At 37.6% G+C, this 20,831-nt stretch overlaps 1 protein-coding gene across 4 annotated transcripts in view; it reads right to left on the bottom strand.

The window, feature by feature from the left end:
• GALNT1 (polypeptide N-acetylgalactosaminyltransferase 1) overlaps window positions 1-20,831 on the bottom strand; it is an 87,707-nt gene that overhangs the window by 54,289 nt on the left and 12,587 nt on the right. For 3 of the 4 annotated variants that reach the window (XM_066185392.1, XM_066185376.1, XM_066185368.1), the window contains one exon: window positions 8,017-8,191. The gene's annotated coding sequence lies outside the window, so the exon portion shown is untranslated. Of the gene's footprint in view, window positions 1-8,016; window positions 8,192-13,615; window positions 13,637-20,831 lie in introns of those variants that run through there. The other variant, XM_066185385.1, reaches the window with a different exon arrangement.

The raw sequence follows: 20,831 nt of genomic DNA, 5'->3' as shown, positions 1-20,831 counted from the left end.
CATAAAAATTATCTAAAACCAGACATCTCCTTGAGGGATTCTTCATACGTTCCCATTCTCTCAACTGCTCTAAAATTTAAAATATATTTCTATTATGTCCAGTGAGAAATCAGAATACAGGACTTACTATTGCCAATACAATAACAAAACAAAGATAAAAAACAAAACAACAACAACAAAAAAACTATACATCTTTTTACAGAACTGCTTCAAATATCTGGAGTACATCATTATCCCAGGTTAACTGCAACACATAAGGAAATGAATACACAGATATATAACACCCTGAAGCAAAGAGATGCAGGTGTTTGCATGGGTATTAAGTTATGGGCTGCTACAGTCCTGGCAGGTAAGTTCAAAACACTGCTATTCAAATCTTTTCCCTCTTAGACTGAACAGCAGAATTGCCTCTCACGACAGGTGCAGAATAGGTAATCCTTTTTGGAAAGCAGATTTATAAGCTGAAAAACAGTTCTTTCTTCTCCTAAAAGAACTGCAGTCTTAAATGGGGTTACTGACACCTCAGATGTTGACAGAGAGCAAACATTCTTCTTCCAAGCCATAGCTACTACATATGCACACTCTGGGAGGGCTACTAAGGGTGCTTGACCAAGAGAAACAGTCAGCTTGAGAATAAAGGCAGTATTTTCATCACTGAGTATCAGAGGCAGCATGAAGACAATGAGCAATTCATGAGTGAAAAGCCTTTGTTGTTAACAGCAGCAAGAGATGACTTAAACACTAAGCTCATAAACCCTTGACATGCAATAAATAAGGGCCGAAGACGCATCAGTAAGACCTACTTGAGCCTTCTGCTACCCTTCACAGCAGCCTAGAAGGGTGAAGTGGACTAGAACCACTGGAATAGTTCTTCTTTTTGGAAGATTCACAGACGGTGACCCAGCACCTGGCTTTTTCAGCACAGCAACCAACACTCCTGCCGATCAGCATCCCAGAGCCATAAACTGAGTCCAGTCTTTAATAACTCCCTGAAGAGCTGTGTTAGCTGGTCTTTCAATCCCAACACTACAGGACTCCTAGAGGAAAAATTGGGGCCATGTCAGCACAGGTGAGGACCTCCATTTCCTCAAGAAAAACAATTTGTCATGTGAGGTACAGCTTACCATTACTCAGAAGAAACAGCTTTGAACTAAGTAATTTTAGGTTCCCCAGTAGATCTAAATGGTCTTTTAAGAAATTAAAAGCTGAACTACCCAAAATTTATACTGCAGTGGAGTAGTGTGTCACAGTAGCAGAGATTAGGCTGTTGGTACACTATTAGCTGTCTGCAAGGAAAAGCTGTAAACACCTCCACATTTTAGGTATTCAGTCTTGTGACAGGATGTAACATAGCATGAAGACTTCTAGCCAAAAGCAGCATCACATGGCCTTACAAGGCATAGGTTGCCTAAGAAACAAAGCATGCAAGCAGTCAAGAATTTCGAATAATCAAGAATTCATACATATCCAAAAGTTATTTTAAATAACTTGGCAGGTGCAAGATGAGCTGTAAGTAGAATAGGCTCCCTGATAGGACTTTTTAAAAAAAAAATTAAAATCCTTTCTGAAAAAAAATTAAATTTAATATTGTAAGCAAGCTCCTTTAAGAAATCATACGCACTAGATTAGATGATGTGGAAGTAAAACCACAGTGAGCTGTTTCATATTCTCAATGCTCATATTTTCCATCTTCCTTTACAATATTTCTGCATGGTTCAGAAAATCAAATTGACTTCCAAAATGTTTGAAAAGTTCTACATTACAATGTCCAACAGCAAACTCGGAATTTACCATCTGAGACAGAACTAAAATGGATATTATCCTTATCAATAGGTTGCTCTTCAAACAAATGTGTCAAATAATAGAATTTTCTGCAGATTATACTCTCTTCCGTCTGCACATGTCAACACTAGAAAGTCAGGTAGTATTTGCTTTTGCAGTATTTTGAGGAAATAAGCAAATTCTTCTTGCAAACAGTGATGAACACAGACAAAAGGGTTTCAGATCAACTCCCTATTCTGCTATTAAGTTAGAAGAGAAGAAAACCAGAAATTCACGTTGAGTATGAAAGAATTACAGACTTCAAGGAGAAATCTTTCACTACCTGACGGTCAGGTGAATTGACCATCACAAAACTAGCTACATATCTTTCATAGACAAAAGCCGATGCAGGCTCTGAACAATCAAGTGAATAAATCTTATACAAGACATCCTTGACACCTTCCTTGTATGTTGTAAGAAATTATTAAGTCTTTCAAGCTAGGTCTCAAACGTTCAAAAATATCAAGTCTCCATAAAGCTTCTGGTTATTTTTTAGGTATGTATCAAAGCCTCAAGCTAGAGTGGAATAAAATTTTTCATTAATTCTTCAAACACTTTTAAAGATGGCAGAAAATTACACAGGCAAATGGCCATCATTAAGAATGAATCACTATTGGGCAAGAATTTGATTTAAAGAAAAGCAGAGTCAGCTAATTAGAGAAAAATATTATAGAGGAGACTTTTGGAAACATTGGGTAAATTGCAGTCAATAGACTCAATCATCCTTATGTGAGTAAGTGCAGAAACCTCTAATCCTGAAAACTTCCTACTGTATATTAAAAATTCAGCAGGGAAAATTGAAGAAATACCAAATAACTTTGAAGAACACTTTTTCTCTTCAGTATATGTGGAAAATATTCAAAATAGTGTTTTAAAAGAAATGCTTTGAAAAAAGCACAGGTAAATAAAAATTCTTCATACATGCTGGGGCCATAGGGTGTTTATCATAGAGAAGCTGGCTGAATTCTGCCTAGAGTAACAGCAGAACTTGCTGAAAAATCAAATACAGGCAGATATAAAAACCTGCTGAAAGGATAACACATGTGACTCATCATAAAGACTTTGAAGAATTAGGATATATAATTTGAAAACATACAGGTGACAATCACTTAACACACAGTGGGTTCTACTACTGCAAGTAAAATGAAGAATGATATTGCAAGTGGAATGAAGAATGGCAAAGAATTCAAACAAGCTAACAAGTTTTACTTCCCATTCCTTTAAAAGCAGCACTGCAGATAGTTTTAAAATAAAAATTGAAAACCACCACACCTCACCATGTCTAGGGAAACACCCAAATTCTAACCAAAATAAGTCAGCAGTTTTGCAGGGCTAAACACTTTTTGAAATATAGAGAAAACATCAGATCTCCACCCACAGAAGTCTAGCAAAAAAAAAAAAAAAAAAAAGAGTAAACAAACCGAAACCCCAAACAAACAAAAAACAGAAAAACCAACCAAACAAAAAAATATATGAGTGTTTCTCTTTGCCTAGGAAAAAAAGACTGATTGGATATGGAGAAAAAAAAGAAAAGCTAGCATTGTCAAATTTTGGAATACATGGAATTATTACAATGTTTCTCCCAAAAAACTTGTGCTCCTTTGCTTTACATCCATAGGCAAATAAAAAGTCTACCTAGAGAGCAAAAAGGCTGTATTTATAGAGAAAGGCCATATAGCTGTTAAGCACGCATTCCTGGATCAGCCTGTTCTCACATAACAAAGCTGTGTGCTCAGCAGGTAACTTCTGCTGCTAACAACTGTTTTGTGCTTAATTAACGAACACAGTACTGCACTAAAAAGAAGGTTCTTCACATCCATCCTTCCCTTTCCCCCTTAGACTCACTTGCTTTAGATGCAGCTTTTCTTAATTCTGCCTTTCCAGAGATCACTGATGACACAAATTTGAGAAATTCCACACTTTTAAGTACTTTATTTCGATTGTTAATCCATGCAAATGTACACATGGTATAAAAAGAACAACCATAAGATTTTCTTCAATCATTAGACTCATAAATTTTTCCATGTAAATTTTGTTTCTAACGTCGGCCATATAGATATTTTGGGTTCTACACAGAAGAGGTGAACAAGAAGAAAAGAACTCCCAGATAAAAAGCAAAAGGCAGAATAATTAATGCAGAGCTCTGGAAATCCTTTAGAACTTGAGAACATTTTCAAGATTGGACAAGGCAAGAAGAAACCGACAGGGAGAAGTTGCCAGAATAGTTTGCAAGCAGACTGATACAGCAATGGCTCTTCTTCAGGACTAGAGCCTGGGATCTTTGTCCATGTGGCATCGTGGTCTTCAGCACTGGTACTGATCTCACAGGAACTGAGCTTAAACTCTAGAATTCAGACTTCAGGTGAGCTACAGAGGTTTATACGCTGACCTGTGATACCTGACATCGCAAGAGAATTCACAGAGGTATCAGTACTGCCCATTTTGAACAAAGGCTTGCAAAGGCTGCTTTCACACTAAGACATTCTCATCACAGAGTTCTACTCTCCCTTTCCTTTTCAGTGCCCTTTTCCCTTTGCTATTCAAGCAAGCTATCCTTGACAGGGAGCAGCTATGACCAATTCAGGTCTCTGCAAGCAGATGTCTCCTCCTACTCCATTGCTCTTACATCTGCACCTCCTAGTTCGCTACCATACCAACAAAAATTAAGGTAACAGGTAATGTAGAGACAGGATGGAAAATGCTCTGCTACTGCTGAGCTCAAGACTGTAGAAGAAGAGGAGGAGAAAGTGGCAGAAGAACCCACCCAACCAGGAAATATAAAGCATATATGATTCAAAAAGCCTGGGGCACACAGTATCCACCCATCCATTAAATATGTTTCTGTAACTGTAAAAGTAGACAAATATGGGCCAATTCACAGAGATCTTAATTGATCACGCCCATACTTCTTCCCAACTTTCAACTTCATCATAAAATATAAAAATTTACATTCAAGCTCCCATCTGGTCAAAAGCAGCACCATGGAAAAGATAAATTGAGTTCTACAGTGTAGTGGTTTCATGTTCGCCTACGTGACTTCTTCAAAACAGAAGTCCTGTTTTGTTAACAGCTTCAAAAATCTGCAGTTTATGAAAAAAACCACAAACCAATCGTACTTTGAGTTCAGTTGTGAGAGAAAATGTTAGAAAAACAAAAAATCAATAAAACTTAAAACAAATAGTTTTCACTTAGGCCATGGAAATTATTTAAACAAGGTCATTTTCAAAAGAAAAACCAATATTTTCATTACTCTGTAATAAAAACTTTTCAAATGTTGCTGGATTTTATTTATTAAATATTTTTTCTTGTTTATTAAATATTTCTTAGAAAGAAAAATAGCAGATTTGCTCAAACATTAAATTTCAAGGCTATACTCGTAAAGCTAGTGATTCCAAAACATGTTTTTCATCTGGCCTAACTTGTAAATTTTCATCCTAGTTTGACAAATTTAAATTAAACAGCCACATCGAGATATAGAAAATGCATAAGGTAAAAAAAAAAAAAAAAATTTAGAACCTTTTTATTTGTTGTGCTGTACAGCAGTCCAGAGAAATCTGAAGAGTGTGATATGCAATTTGAGACAGAAAGATTATTTTGTGGAAGAGTTCACTTGTTTCCTCAGTTACCTGTAAGTGTGATGATAACAATTTTCTGCATAGTTGCATAGGGAAAACAGTCAGCAGAACATTCAATATGGCAGGTATGCATCACACTTCAGGGAATTACTTAAATTTCCTCAAATTCTTTGGTGGTTACTACTTTGCCATTTTTTTTTCCCAGAAACTGTTAGGCACTTCATGAAAAAACAGCCAGTGTATTTAATTTGACATCAAATGATTTTTGAAGGCGTAAAGCTTGTAGCAACTTGAGCTTTTTTACAATTCAAAATTAATTCCTGACTAGAAGCCGAGAGACAAACAGGTCACCATAAAAAAGGTCAGTCTGTCAGAAAATATTAAAGAAAGGAATGAGATGGAACTGTTTTGGAAATTAAACTATATATTAATTGAAAATTGTATAATTTGAGAAATAAAATCACTGTTAAAATTTAAATTAAATCAGAGATCAGATATTTTGAAAACATCTTCTAAAATTCTGTGTTCCGAGACATTTAGAATTACTCTTCAATACCTTTTCTGAAAAATTTTCATCTTCTCTGAAAGCTCTAGAATCTTTACAAGAGAGAGTAGACATTCTTTAGAAGCCAGCCCATGGTTAAAGATTTAACAGCACACTATTACTGTGTAAGTAGCTGCTACTCCAACATGCCAGCCTTCTGCTCTGCCAGCAAAAATCTACACAGTAATGAAGAAATTTAATCAGAGAACTGACACACTGAAAAATAACCAAGAACAATTGTGTTTATTCAGCCACATCAGACACTCAGTGCAGACTCAGACCAATCAGGTATTCTCCCCAAAAGAAGTTATTTCTACTCAAATCTGTGATCTCATTAAACTCAACATTAGTCAGCAACCACAAAAGAGGTGATTGGGGAACCATGAAAAAAAAAATCAGTGAAGTGGCCAAAAGAAATAAACCCAGAAGTAAAAAAATTGCCCTACTCGTTTTTATCCTAGGTTTTTTTTTTTTTTAGCAGCTCCTACTACTGAAGAGAATTAGGTAGTAATTTTGGATATACTTTTTCCTCTCCTCTAAACTGATACTTGTTCCAATTACACCTTTGAAGGACTGAATTTAAGACTTCATGTTAGATCTTTTGAAGTTGACAGGAAAAGGACCCACTCAAATATGAAACACACTTTTCCCGTTTTAGTATGCTGAACCTGAATTTCAGAATTGGACCCAAAAAGTCCTTCAGAACTCAGTCTGTAAAAACTAATCTATGAAAACTGCTAATAGGTTTCAGGAAAGAAAAAAAAAATCAGGATGAAAAATTAGCACAAAACGTCAATACCAATTATTCCAAGTGCAGGACACCATTTAACACATTAAGTACAACTGCAGTGGTTAACCTTTTCTACCAAAGGAAATGGACCTGTCATATCACATCTTTGCCTGTCCATCCCATTAGTCTTTGGTTCTCCATCTTGCTCCAATCAAGCTTAAAAAAAGCATGGGAGAGGCACACACAGAGGACGCTTCATGAGTACTCAGCTGTTAAACACCTCACTGCACAGGCAATGACTACACGGTGGTAGTTTAATAAATCATCTTCTGTCTGACAAGGATGCTTTAAGGGTACTGTGTTTGTTGTAGAAACACAGAAAATAATACTCAGGCTTTCTTAGGTCATCTGGATGGAAAGCCGATCTGAATTCCAGTTCACTGGACTAAATAACTCTTTTTCAAGATACACTGAGAGGATAAAGGTGAATTTAGGAAAAGTAATAATGAGGTCCTTTATCCACTTGGATACTATGCTTCCCAATACTCAAAGAGAACCACAGTAACAGTTTAATTAGGTCTGCAGTAATATCTAAAGGGATTCTTATGGAAACTTGTTTAATAGCTGCAGAAAACTGAACTGGCCCAACAGAATGTTGAAGGAACAGTAAAATATGGAATATGCATGTGGAGTATTGACCCTGGCTGCATTCCAGGTGCCCACCAAAGTCACTGCCCCATCCCTCCTGAGCTGGACAAGGGAAAGAAAATGTAACAAAGGGTTTGTGGGTCAAGATAAAGAAGGGAGAAATCTCTCACCATCACAGGCAAAACCAACTCAAGATGGGGAAACCAGTTCAGTTAATAACCAATCAAATCAGAGTAGGATGAAAAATAAAATCAAATCTTTAAAAAACTTTCCTCCCACCCCTCCCATCTTCCCAGGTTCAACTTTACCTCCAGTTTTCTCAACCTTCTCGTCCCCCTAGCAGCACAGGGGAACAGGGAATGAGGGTTACAGTCAGTTCATCACATCCTGCCTCTGCCTCTCCTTCCTCCACAGAGGGAGGATTACTCACACTTCTCCCCTGCTCCCACAGGAAGCAGCACTTGACAAACTTCTCCAACCTGAGTCCTTCACATGAGCTGCAGTTCTTCATGAACTGCTCCAGCATGGGTCCCTTCCATAGGGTGCAGTCACTAGCAAAACCTTGCCACACAAACCCAGTCAACCCAGTGACAAAGCACATATGCAGTCACTAGGTGCTCCCTTTGCTCTGAAACACACCCAAAGAAGACAGACCTGACCAAAGCATCAACAACTCCTGAAACACATTTTGTACTCACCTCCTCTGCAGGTTTACAGCCATCTGGATGGTCCACTAGCACTGGTGGAGAAATCCCAACACATTGCTGTAGAGCACCTGTGGCAGGAACCATAGAGCAACAGACTGGCCTAGGCCATTCCGACATGAACGGAGAAGGACAAGAGGTATTCCAACAGCAAGGTCTTCAGGCCGTCCTAGAGAAAAAAACAGAAATTCAGATAAGTTCCTAGCTCAGTTCTGGCAGAGCTTGAGGTGGAAGGGGAGGAAAGTTTCCCATTTGAGATTTCAAAATCTAAAATCCCATGCAAGGGAGAAGGAGTCAAAGACTGTTTCTAAAAAGAGGCAGTGAACTGTGCTTGTGAGGAAAACAACATATGCAGGGAAGAGTGGAGAGGTGGAACAAGTCATCAACATTTTTTAGCCTTCCAGATGATATGATTTAAGTGGGAGGACTGCCTGTCCTCCCAAATAAGCTGTTATCTATTTTTGAGTTCTATATATGTCGTCCTCTATCCAATCATGAATACTTAGCACAACAAACTATGAATTGTTCTCAACAAGGCAAGAAAACAGCCTCCTCAAAAAACAGCATTCACATGAGCAGCTCCCCAGATGATCACTCTTTTGGACTAAATCTTCCTATACATATTCTAGTTTATAAATGTAGGGGTTTTTACATTCTTTCATCTCTCGCCCACAAGTTAAACATTAGCATTTATAATGACAGCTTTTGTAAAAAAAAGGTGTTATTACAGTAACACAGACTTAACACTTAAGAAGCAACGTTTTTTCACTTACAGAAAAAAAGTGACACCTGAAAAATGATGCCTGAGCCTTTCCAAGTCTAATCCGTTGAAACTTCAGCAATTCTGAATGAATTCCTTGAAATCTCTGCCTTTGCCCAATTAATACAGCAATGTCTGAAAGAAATTCTAAGCAGCTGAAAGGAAAGAATGTGTCCTAACATTCAAGAGAGATTTGTTCAAATTTCAATGCAATTGAAATTTGTCTACACTTGGGTAATATTTGCCATATATTATTCAAGCTTGTGTCTTGTGCTTGCCATATAATATCTGAACCTACTAAGTTACTCAGGTTTCTTGCTCTGCCTGTTTAAACTGTTGCCTCTAGGTATCTGTCCAGATAAAAACTTTGTACAAGGGATTAAAAAAAAAAAAAAAAAAAAAAAAGATGCTGATACTATGGAAACATGACAGTATGGAGGAAGTATATGGTAAGGAAGGTTAAGATTGGTAGCGATGGAAAAGGTGTTTGTCAACTACCTAATTATTAATTATCACCCCAATACTGATGCAGGTAAAGTAAGTATAATACTTGGCAGTTTCCCCTTCTTTGCATATCAAAGTAGAAGGGGAAAATGTCTTGGCTTAAAGTCTGATTATTAATAATACTGGCTAAGATTTCCTCAAAATTATACCAATTTTTACCAAATCTGAAAAAAATAGGGAAGTTTCAAAGGGCCAGAAAAATACAATCCAAGACATATCCAGCAGGAAACCTAACATAAATCATACTTGTTTCTTTTCTGAACATGTTAATGTAAGAGATCATGACATAATTCTGAAGAGACCCAACCTCCTTTATCAAAGCAAATTAGCTGTTGCCTTCAAGAGGCTAAACAGATTTCCATGATATATCTGGCTAGGCTCTACACACTGCACTGTAACATGCAATACACACACACACACACACAAAAGAGAGTTGCTTATGTTAAATTAGCCTTTTGTGTAGCACTTTTCTTCACTAAAACTCAGCTGCCTCACAGAGGTGGGAGCAGAACATCATCTATTTTTACCGATAGGGAAACAGGTGTGTTACTGGCCAAGTGGCTGGCAAGTCTGGGAGCAAATTTTCTTCCATCTGCTCTAAAGTTTAAACTGAAGTTTAAAGATCTCTCCCTACATCTGTCTGGTTAGATGAAGATCCTTACTGTAGTGATTTTGCTAATTTATATATTTTTTCAAAGGATCCTAAGATTCGGGCTCTTTTTGTTCAGTGCTGTCCATACACTGACTAGAAAGAGTCCTTATAAAACACAAAACCAAAAGCCAAACAGTGAGAGGAGGACACACAGGGAATGGCCCATGTTGCCATTAGTAAGCAAGGCACAGCTACCAAGGGCAGATGTTCACTTTTTGTAGAGAGCTTCCACACACTTAAAAGCTTATGATTTCCCTTGATCTTTTCTTTGAGTTACAAAAATGCCAATTCAATCATTCCTTCTGCACATAGCACCTTTTCTAAATCATCAGTCATTACACTCCTGAGGCAAATTAAGTCTGCCTACATCTTTCTTGAAGTACAATGGCCAAAACAGATACAGTACTTGAATTTCACAATACAGAACAAAGCAAAAGGTTCAACTCCACATCCTCCAGATTATACCACCAATTAGTCATGCCAATACATACACACACCTCTTCTTTGTCAACCATACTGCAATGTCGGGTCTCATTTTATAATCCATGGTGAGGAATGGAATGGCAGGAGGACCTTAACAGATGTTCTCCATATTTTATTTTGACCTAAATATAAAGCATTCCACTTATTCTTCTAAATCAAGTCCTATTCTCCCAGGCCACCTTTCCAACATTTAAGATTTTTGTGAATTGCCATCCCACCTTTGTGTAACTGCATTTATTCCCAAACACATCTCGTCCTTAGATTTCATAACCATATGCTAATTAGCCAGTATGAACAAGAACAGCTAGCTGAAACAATTATACAAAATCCCATACAATGTGCTTTCCTTGCTGAAAGAGAACTACTGAGAAAACCTCTGGCTACTGTTAACCTAATGAGTTTACACACATCCTAAAATAGCTTTTTTTATCTAGGCTATATTTCCTTAGTTTGGTCTGTAACAGCATCAAATATGGCTTTCTCCAGTTCACGAGTTTCCTGTTATAGAGAATATTACATTGCCTTGATTATGCATTTCTGATCTTCACAGAATCATAGAATGGTTTGGACTGGAAGGAACCTTAAAGACCATCCAATTCCAACCCCCACCACAGGCAGAGACACCTTCCACCAGAACAAGCTGCTGAAAGCCCCATCCAATCTGGCCTTGAATACTGCCAGGGACTGGGCACCCATAGCAGCTCTGGACAACCTGTTCTCGTGCCTCACCACCCTCAAAATAAAGTTCTTTTTATATCTAATCTGTATCTCCCTTGTTTTAGTTTAAAGCCATTACCCATTGTCCTATAATTATCTCTCCTTGTAAAAAGTCCCTCCCCAGATCTCTTTTAGCTTCCTTTAGGTACTGGAAGTTCTAAGGCCTCCCTGAAGCCCACTCTTCTCCAGGTAGAACAGCCCCAGCTCTCTCAGCCTGTCTGCACAGGAGATGTGCTCCAGCCCTGTGATCATTGCAGTGTCCCTGCTCCGGACTCACTCCAGCAGGCACACATGCATCCTCTGTTGGAGGCCCAGAGCTAGACTCCACACTGCAGTGGGCTCTCACCAGAGCAGAGCAGAGGGGCAGAATCCCTCACCCCCTTGCCCTGCTGCCCACACTGCTTTGAATGCAGACCAGGGCATGGCCATCCTTCTGGGCTGTGAGTGCTCATTGCTGGGTCATGTTGAGCTTCTCATCCACCAACAAAGCCACTCCCCCCACATCCAGTATTTGTATCCCAGGCCAATTCCCCACCCCCCACCTCCTGCTTATATGCTGGGCATGATGTTCCGTGGAATGGAATATCCCTTTGGTCAGCTGAACTGGCCATGCTCACTCCCAGCTTTTTGCACACCCCCTCACCGTCAAGAATGTGAGGCACTAAAAATTCCTTGCCTTGGACTAAGTCCTACTTAGCAACAACAAAAACATCAGTGTGTTATCAACATAATTCTCATACTGAATCAAAAACACAACTCTGTACCAGCTGCTAAGAAGAAAATTAATTCTATCACAGCCAAAAACAGGACATCACTCAAAAAAGAAGAAAGGCTTATTTGAAACTTATTTAAACCTAAACAAATTTTAGCCAGTCAATCTAATATGCTGACCAGATTCACAGCCACAATGTTTGTAGAGTGCAAAATATAACTGTCTCATATTCAAGCAAGTGGCTATACTGAATAGTCTTAATATTTGCATTTCTATTATGCAGAGAACTTCTGATACATTTAATGTTAAAAACAGCAACAATCATGCAGAGCTACCTATGCCCAATGTAATAGCTATCCCTACTTGTAACACCCCACTTACCACTTTCACCTTAAATATAATACAGATTGACTGTATGATTTTTAGCCATGCATTACCTTTCTAGTCTGTGCACTCAATTTCTTTTGGATTCAAGTGAAACACCTCCACACACACACAAAATCATGTACATGCCATAAAATATGGAGCCAACTCCATTGCATCAACCTTTTCTTCTACCAGCTCAATAGAGTGGTACGACCTCGCACAAGGTCAGAAAAATCAGTGCAAGAGACTGAACAGAAAAGCATCAAATTATTAGGGTGCCATTAAACTCTGGAGAAAACAGATTAGTAACACTGAGAAAACCACATCATCTTCCTGTTATTCCTGAAGTGTCTAAAAATACATAAAAAACCCAGAGTGCACAACAAAACAACCACAGTTTTGTTCCATAAGTCTCCATGGCTTTATTTTATACAGAAAGACAGAAAGGGCGGAAAAAAATCATTTGAGTAAATCTTTCTTAATGGAGACAATCCAAAGAAGTCTGTTTTTTGGGTTATTTTTCCCTGCATGTAATTTGTCTGGAAAAAAAAAAAGATTCACAGGTATCATTTATAACAGAATCAGAAAAACCATAAAGACAGGTATTATGTTTAACAGCAGTTAAGTACACACTGCTATCATATTATCTCCCTAAAACTTTGGAAAAAACTGTCAAGGTAACAGTTGCTTTGATCAGACTGACATCTAAAGTGTATGTCATTACTTTTTTTGGCCCTCACTAACAGGTTGTTCAGCAACCAAGCAATGATTCTGGCACACACAGCCATGCAAACAAGGCAGCAGCATCTTCCTGTCACAGGCCTCCTGCTGCCCATGGGCACAGGGACTCAAAGCAACACCAGCCAACACAACCAGTGCATGAAAGGGACCAAGAGTGATTGAACCCACAGAGGTGTTTTGAAGTAAATATGATTTTTAGAAGTCAACAGTAAAATGCACCCCAACCTGTACCCCCAAATCAAGACCACTGAAAAGCTTATTTTCACGTTGCTTGAGGGTACCACACTGCTGGAAAGCACCAGAAAAAAAAACAAAACAAAAAACCACAAGACAGTCTACTGCTCTCACCAGTGAAGTGTACACTGCCATATTCAGCATCATTAATAAATCTCTTTGGACTGTAAGAAATAGCTTTTTCATAATTCAAACTACCTACACAGAATTGTTCAACTCACCAAAAAATAAATAATAAGAATATAAAGCTATTTTTCATCACCTCACAAGTGCTCTCCAGAAAGACAAAAACCCAAATTATTCACAAAACAGGAGAAGCATTGCAGGTTTGTAAAGATGATAGAAATCTTTCTTAACTATCATGATTCAAAAACATTAATAAGGCAATCAGCAAAACCAGTTTATTTTGATAGCATTAACTTACATCAGCTTTAAGTAGGAGCACAGAGCATCAATCCAGGCATGCTTGCCTCCAGTGGGACTATCAACAAAGAGCTGTGTGTTGACTGCTGCGAGCTGGCAGACACCCTCTGCACCTTCTCTTCAGCCACCAGGAAACACTACCCTCATTGTTTCACAAGTATGCAAAGCAACCAGCACTGGTGCGTATGGAGGATGTGAGCCACAGTGAAAAATGCATTAGACACCTCTCAGCTCCTTCAACTGACAAAACATTCACTATGAAGGAATCGAGGAGTCAAAAATTAATGTTTGTGTCAACTAAAGTTTTTGTTTGTGTTGTTTGTTTATAAAGAGTGGGTAGTGCAGTTTTCCAGTAATGTTTCCATTGTAATAGGCTATGAAAACAAACACTGAGCTGTACTTTGCTCTAAAAACTCCACCTGCCTGTCCAATTTCAACTCCAGTCTTGTCCTCTCACCCCTTGCTGGGAAGAGCTCAGGTGGGACCAGCAGCAGATGCACATCCCCGACACTACAGACAACACATTTCCTGTGTAAAGAGCACTGACTTTGGACCTCAACAGCAGCTTTTCACCACAAGTCACATGAAGCTCAGAAGACATCTGATGCTTATCACTTACTCTAACAGACCAAGTCATCTTCCCCAAAAAACCATGAGTATGGCAACAGCCTTAGACCAAGCAGCAGCAAACAGGCAGAATCATCAGCCCCTCCAAGGTACAAACCAGTAGGAACCCCAGCTACCCATATGTGTGTGCATGTGCACAGCCACGTACATAACGTGAACTTCTTCACTTGGTTTTTATAAATGTGGCTCAGTTTCCATTTTCAGAGTATTGCTCTTTGCTAGGAAAAGCGTTCATAATATTAACACCGGCTAACGTATTAACGAGGGTCCCTTTGGTTGAGAAAGATGGGGCTTTAACATTTTCTAGTCTTTCCTAACCGAGGAGAAAACTAAATGCTTCCAGACCTACTGAGTAAAAACATCCTATTTAATAATGAATGCAAAATAGCTAAATACATAACTATATCAAAATCACTGACAGCTGCCCTCATAAATTTTACATTCTGTAAAATCGCATGCCCTATGATCAATGATTTTTTCAACAGCACATAGAGGGCTTCAGGAGAGCTGCCTGCTTTATTCTAGGTTTAATATTCAAATGAATGATCAGTAACCTCCCTTTCTTTGATCTGATGCAGAACATCCAGATAGTAGTGAAGCTCACAGATGTAGAGGGCATGGAAGAACAGAGTTTAGGGAAAAAAATGTATATGAGTTATTCCCATACCCATCTTATTCATTTCCACTGATAATTACAAATGGAACTACAGAGTGAAATAACTACAAATATTTCCCATTACCTCAGAGACAATCAGAAGGATGCAAAGTTACAGACATTCAAATATACAGTTTTAATGGTGTTTAAAAGACCACAACCTCTGCCTTCCATGGGCAATCAGTTTGCAAGTGTTAACAACTGCAAGATAATAAAGTTACAGCAACTCTACCCTATATGCAGAGAAAGAGAACTACAGAATTGTTCTACATCTAATCAAAGGCTTGGATTTTTTTGAGTTCACACAGAGAGAGTATTATAGCAGGAATGATAGCACATTACTTAGAGTGAGAAAAGTGGGAGGGGGAGGTAACTAAGCAAGATCCTAAGAACTGCCATTCACAAGAGGCAGTACTTGAAATAAATCAACCAGTAAATTTGCAAAAGCAAATGTCACATTTACACAATGCTTCTCGACATTTACAAGGGGTGTCAATGATATTAATATTTTCTCACAAAGATAATAAACAAAGTGCTAAGTGGTAGAAAATTCCCAAAGTAAAACCACTACTCCACACATATAATTATATCTCTTTGGACACTGAGAAATCATTTCTTGCAGCACTCTGGCATGAGACAGACCACTATCTATTCAGCTCAACCAACAGCTTCATTGCAAAAGAAATATAAACATTAGAGTTCTAAATTGAATCATTTGTGGCTGTATACAGAGCTAAAAAAGGCTGTTTATATATTTTCCAACTTAGGAACCAAATGAAACTATAAAAAACCCCTCACAAATCCAACAGGAAGTAGTTTCTTGCACCATGTAATTAGCACTTGTTCATCAAAGAGGAAAATGAGAAAATTGTATTCTTGTGCACAAGCTTTTACTAAGTCTTATATTATCACACAGTACAATATTAGCCCCCAGTAAGTAATGGAAATCTTAGAAACAGCTGTTTAAGAGGTGAGCAAGCATATCATAACTCCAAAGTCCAAAATAACACATTGCTAATTAGGAGGACTTTAACTCTGGGAACAGTTAAGTTTACAGTACACAAAAGTAAACCTCTAGAAAAAAGTTACCCTAGGGCACAGAAGAAATACAGACAACCCCCCCTAGGAAAACAAAAAGTCTGGCCTAGGGACTCAGTCCTTTGAAAATATTAATGTTCTATTTAAAAACAAAATTTTGTGGTGAGGCAAATAAATAGAGAAGAGGGAATGGTCTTCTGCCTCTTGCCAGATTTAAAGCTTTTCAGTAAGACTGTCTGTCAGTGTCAACAGGAGAAAACATACCCAAACCAACAAACTGCTTGGCTGAGCATATGTCTTCATGCACAAATACTAACCCTCCCACAGAAATTCTAGTTTCGGATTTATGCATCTGCCTCCAGGCAAAGCTCTGCTGCTTGCAACAGTATCTGAAATTTGGCTGAGCTGACAAATGACTATCATTTCTCACTTGCAAGAGTAGCAAGATCACTTTAAACAACAGCAACAAAATATTCCACTCTTCTAAGTAAAATAAAGCAGGCAAACTTTTTCTGGCTTCAGGTGAGATAATGGTCCGTAATTCTGGAAGTTTGGTTTATCACGGAGGAACACAGGAAACATTACGTTATCAAGTTTCCAAAACAATGGATTCAGTTAGTAATACAGGTCCCAATTTTTCTCTTGTCTCTTTTTTGTAAAATCAGTAAACTACTTTCAGGTAGTCGAAACAGAATCCTGAGAGCCATTAACACTGTCAAAACAAGGATGAGGAAACTGCGACAATAACCCAAGGAATTAGCTTTTCTAAAAAAAGCACTGCTGTTTTAATGCAGCCTTTGGCAATGCAGCAATTCAGCCCACACTTTTCCAAATCATGCTGCAAACCTTCAGGTTTCTTCCTAGAAATATCCCATTTCATTTGATTTACTAATTGCTGAGTCAGTCAGCTGTTTGCAGCATCTTTCTTTTTACAAGCACAAACCCAAAAGATACTTCAGTATGCAGAAAACAAGGTATGCAGTCTACATATACATCACGCTTAAAATAAGTGAAAAAAAAATTAAAAAAAAAAAAAAAGGAAAAACGTCAAGAATGCTGAAAATCAGCACTGCAGCTCAAGGACTGCATAATAACATCCCTAGTCCCTGAACATTTGCTCTATCCCCACACTCCTTTCTGACAACATCACAGCTGAGTTCAGATTAGAGCTAATTCAGACAGAAATACACTGCAATCGAGAAATTTTTGCAATCTATTTCATAATACTTGCCTAAGGAAGGGAAAGAATGCCCAGGAAAAGACTTTACTTCAGCATCAGGGGCAGACAAATGAAGCTAGTAACCTAATTCTTAAATTTTGAGAGTTGCCACTGTTCTCGCAGTAAATCTCAACAAGCCCATTATGTGGTCATTATATCCTCTATTTTCTCCAATTCTGTAGTGTTTTTCAGTTATTCTATATCGGTTTTCCAGCTCAATTTTACCAGCTCTTTAGCAGCTGGGCCACAAACATTGTTAATTACATCATAACATCATGAGGAAAGGATTATTAATCTGATATTTGGCAGAATGCTTCAGGGTATGAGAAACTTTCATTACTGGAAATCTCCATCAGCTATTCAGATATGAATTTGACCCTGAATGAAGTGAAAATTTAGCATTTTCAATAACTGGAAGGACATGAGTTGCTTCCCTAAACACCTGACTGATTCAGGGTTGAGGAATAATTCTTGCTGGAATATTCCAGAAAGAGATGAAATAGGAATCTTCTATATAGAGGCTCATCCTAGTGTACATGAAAAGCTAGGTACTAATACAAAAACACACAGAATATTTGATTCTAATCAGCCCTTAAAAATAAAATTACTTAAGATAAAATAGTGCAACAAGTAGGCTAGGCACCTGCTATGCTGAAGGAAAAATCAGGATGTTGAGAAGTACGACTTACAGAAGAATAAAATCGGAAATTTTTATTTTATAATTGGGTCTGCTATGCCATAGAACATTTCAGCAAGCATCAAAATGAAAGAAAGCACCTTTTAAAAATACAATCAAATGAAAGGCAATTTAAAAAATACCATTTTGTTCAATCAATACCAAATTATTTTTATTCCTTTAGACACATGGGAAAAATGTTGAAAGCACTATACTGTCTTAAACCACTTATCCCAAAATGTTTAACTTGTCATATAGCAAAGCAAGCAGGGAGATCTCAACACTTCTGCCAACCTCATGACAGACCAAAACAAAGCCTCTCAACTCATTCAGCTCTCACCTCAACTGTTTGACAAAGTTATATGACTTGCAAATGACTCCTCAACACTGGCTCAGGTGGAAAGTATCAACTAACTTTTTTGTATAGCTTAGGAAATGTACTATGTTATTTAAAAAACCCAATTCAGCTCATCACTAGTAACTAAACTAGAGGAAGCGGTGCCAGCTCAAACAGCATTTCCAAAACCTTCCTCTGCAACTGAAAACCTCAGCCTCGCAAATTCCTCCCTGTGAGGCTCCCACCAAAACAGAAGACCATCTATTTGTCAAAATACTTGAGCTGGGTTTCCATGATGATAGAAGAACATTTAGCTTCAAAATACCTGCATATAAAATTAAGAAGAATCAACTTGTAAGTAGTAGTTTAAGTGCTTCATCAGCTTCAAAAGAATAGCAAGTGCTGAGAATGGGTATTTGCTTTGCAAGCTGAAGCATTCTACAGACCAAGAATGCTCAAACCAGTGATTTGTCAGCACTGCTCTTAGATTTGTAGTAGCAAAAAACGATGCACACTTCCAGAAAGCAAGTTCTAAATAAACTCTAAATAAAAATATGATGACTTAAATACAATCCTTTCGGCAAAAGCCTTATCAACCTTCCACATTAATGGGAAAATTACATACAGAATGGAAAATTAAATTTGATTTTTCAAACCATAATGACATTCTGCTTATTCATCAAGAATGAATATGGCAAAAATATTTGTAAAAGGTTTATAGTTCAGTGTTATCTTCAGCAAATAAATCGAAAAGAAAATTACAAGTATTTAAAGAACATGTACATCTAACTTCTTATTTATGGTCTATAGTTTGGAATACCATGTAATTTTTTGCTCAAGAAACATCATGTCTTATCCAGATACATACACTGTCTTTCCCACCTCCCCAACAATTATTCCAACACACTCAGGACTATACTGGTGTACCCTATGCTTTAAATGAAAACAGAAAATGTGCCTATTCTATACTTTACTGGAGCATATAAACACATCCCAGATCTTGCAAAGATCCCACTGGTATTTCCTGGGAACTAAATCCTATGTCAAGAGTAAATTCTGCCCTTGTTAGAGTCAAGAGGGGCAGGAAGGAAGAAGGTCAAACTGATTTTTTTCCTATGTGAAACTGGCTAGACAGGCAAAGTCAATGCTAGTCAAAACTTTTTCCTGACAATAGGTAAATTGTCCCCAGTCAACATTTCCACATTCCCTACTCAGCTCTGGATTTGCCATCTCTTTGACTAATTACCTTGCTATACCTCTGTAACACCATTATTTCACAAAAGAAAAAGTGAAATATCATTTAGCCACTGAAATATTTTGTTTTCTTCTAGAGCAACACATTTTATTCTCTCTTGCCAACTTTTCTGTTCCCTTTTTCTACAGGTTTTACATTGTCCAGTACCTGTCTACCTTTATTTTGAGCCCATGATGAACACCTGTCAAGGCCTCTAATTCTGACACAACAGAAACTACTTTTATCTACTAAAAGATGCTTGGTCGCACCACTCATGCCATCCAATCCCAATTCTCCTCCATTTCAGATATTTGCTCTTTGAAGCAATCTACTTCTGCAATAGTTTTCCACAAAGCAGTGTCTCATTATCAGATTTTAGGTTATTTTTTTAAAGCAGAGGCCTAGCCTTTAACAGTTTACAAGTTACATACTTACTGAACTAATTCCAAGCTGAGGAGCCAACAGTACAGTTTTTCAATATCATGACCCAGTGATTTACTTACAATGCTTTGAAAAGTATCTCAGTGGCTCATGAACACCACAAAATGACAGGAAATTTAGGTGTAGCAGGATGTTTTATATTGCATGCAATTTGGATTTTTTTTTTAATATGCAGTGTAATCCCTGTTAGAAAGACCAAGATAAACATATAATTCAGATACCATTACCAAGTGATTAAAAAATAGTTACAATGCACCTTAAGACAACTTACATGTTTTCTTAGGATTTAGTAATTTCAAGGCTTGAAGTAACCAACTCCTGTCATGATTACACTGGTTTGTGCCAAGAAAGTTGTCATTATATATTACATGTACAAAAAGCAGATAATTCAGGTAAAAACTGGAATGAAAGTATAGGCAACAGCAATATTAAAAATACGTCCATTCTTACACTAAAATTTCACTTTAATAACAGTCAAGTCTTTAAAATCATATCAGCTACTAGCATTCATTCAGAAAAGTCAAGAATATTGTTTATATAATTATTTGCAATATAAGAAGTCTTTCTTTATAAATAGCTGCTATGACACTACAGTGTAGAAAACACGTCCACCAAAGAAACAAGGTCTTAACTAAATATCCAACAACTGAATTTGAAAGTTCCTTTATTAAATTTTTGAACCTCAGAAAGTTGTTTTATTGATGTTCTCATACCACTCCTCTGAGCAAGTAGCTGTCACAGTTAAGAAAGAAACCTCAGTTTTCCCAATAAGAGTAAGGTACCCAGTGTAATTTTAGTGCAGGACATATTAGCACAAAGACAGTAAATTAAGATTCTTTTCCTCATGCCATTCAGAAAGCAAACAGCCTGGGTTATCACTCTCCTTAATTACATCAGCTTACATACTTTACATGTATGAACTATACATTAATCTTCTCATCTAGTCTGTAGTCTGCTCTCCCATGCTCCTCTTTGGTTTTCCAACAGAGG

Source organism: Chamaea fasciata, unplaced genomic scaffold (assembly GCF_029207755.1).
Source record: "Chamaea fasciata isolate MVZ Bird 193981 ecotype frontalis unplaced genomic scaffold, bChaFas1.0.hap1 SCAF_1, whole genome shotgun sequence".
Classification (NCBI taxonomy): Eukaryota; Metazoa; Chordata; class Aves; order Passeriformes; family Sylviidae; genus Chamaea; species Chamaea fasciata.
The sequence above is the reverse complement of the archived record's forward strand: the minus strand, read 5'-3'. Positions and strand labels throughout refer to the sequence as shown.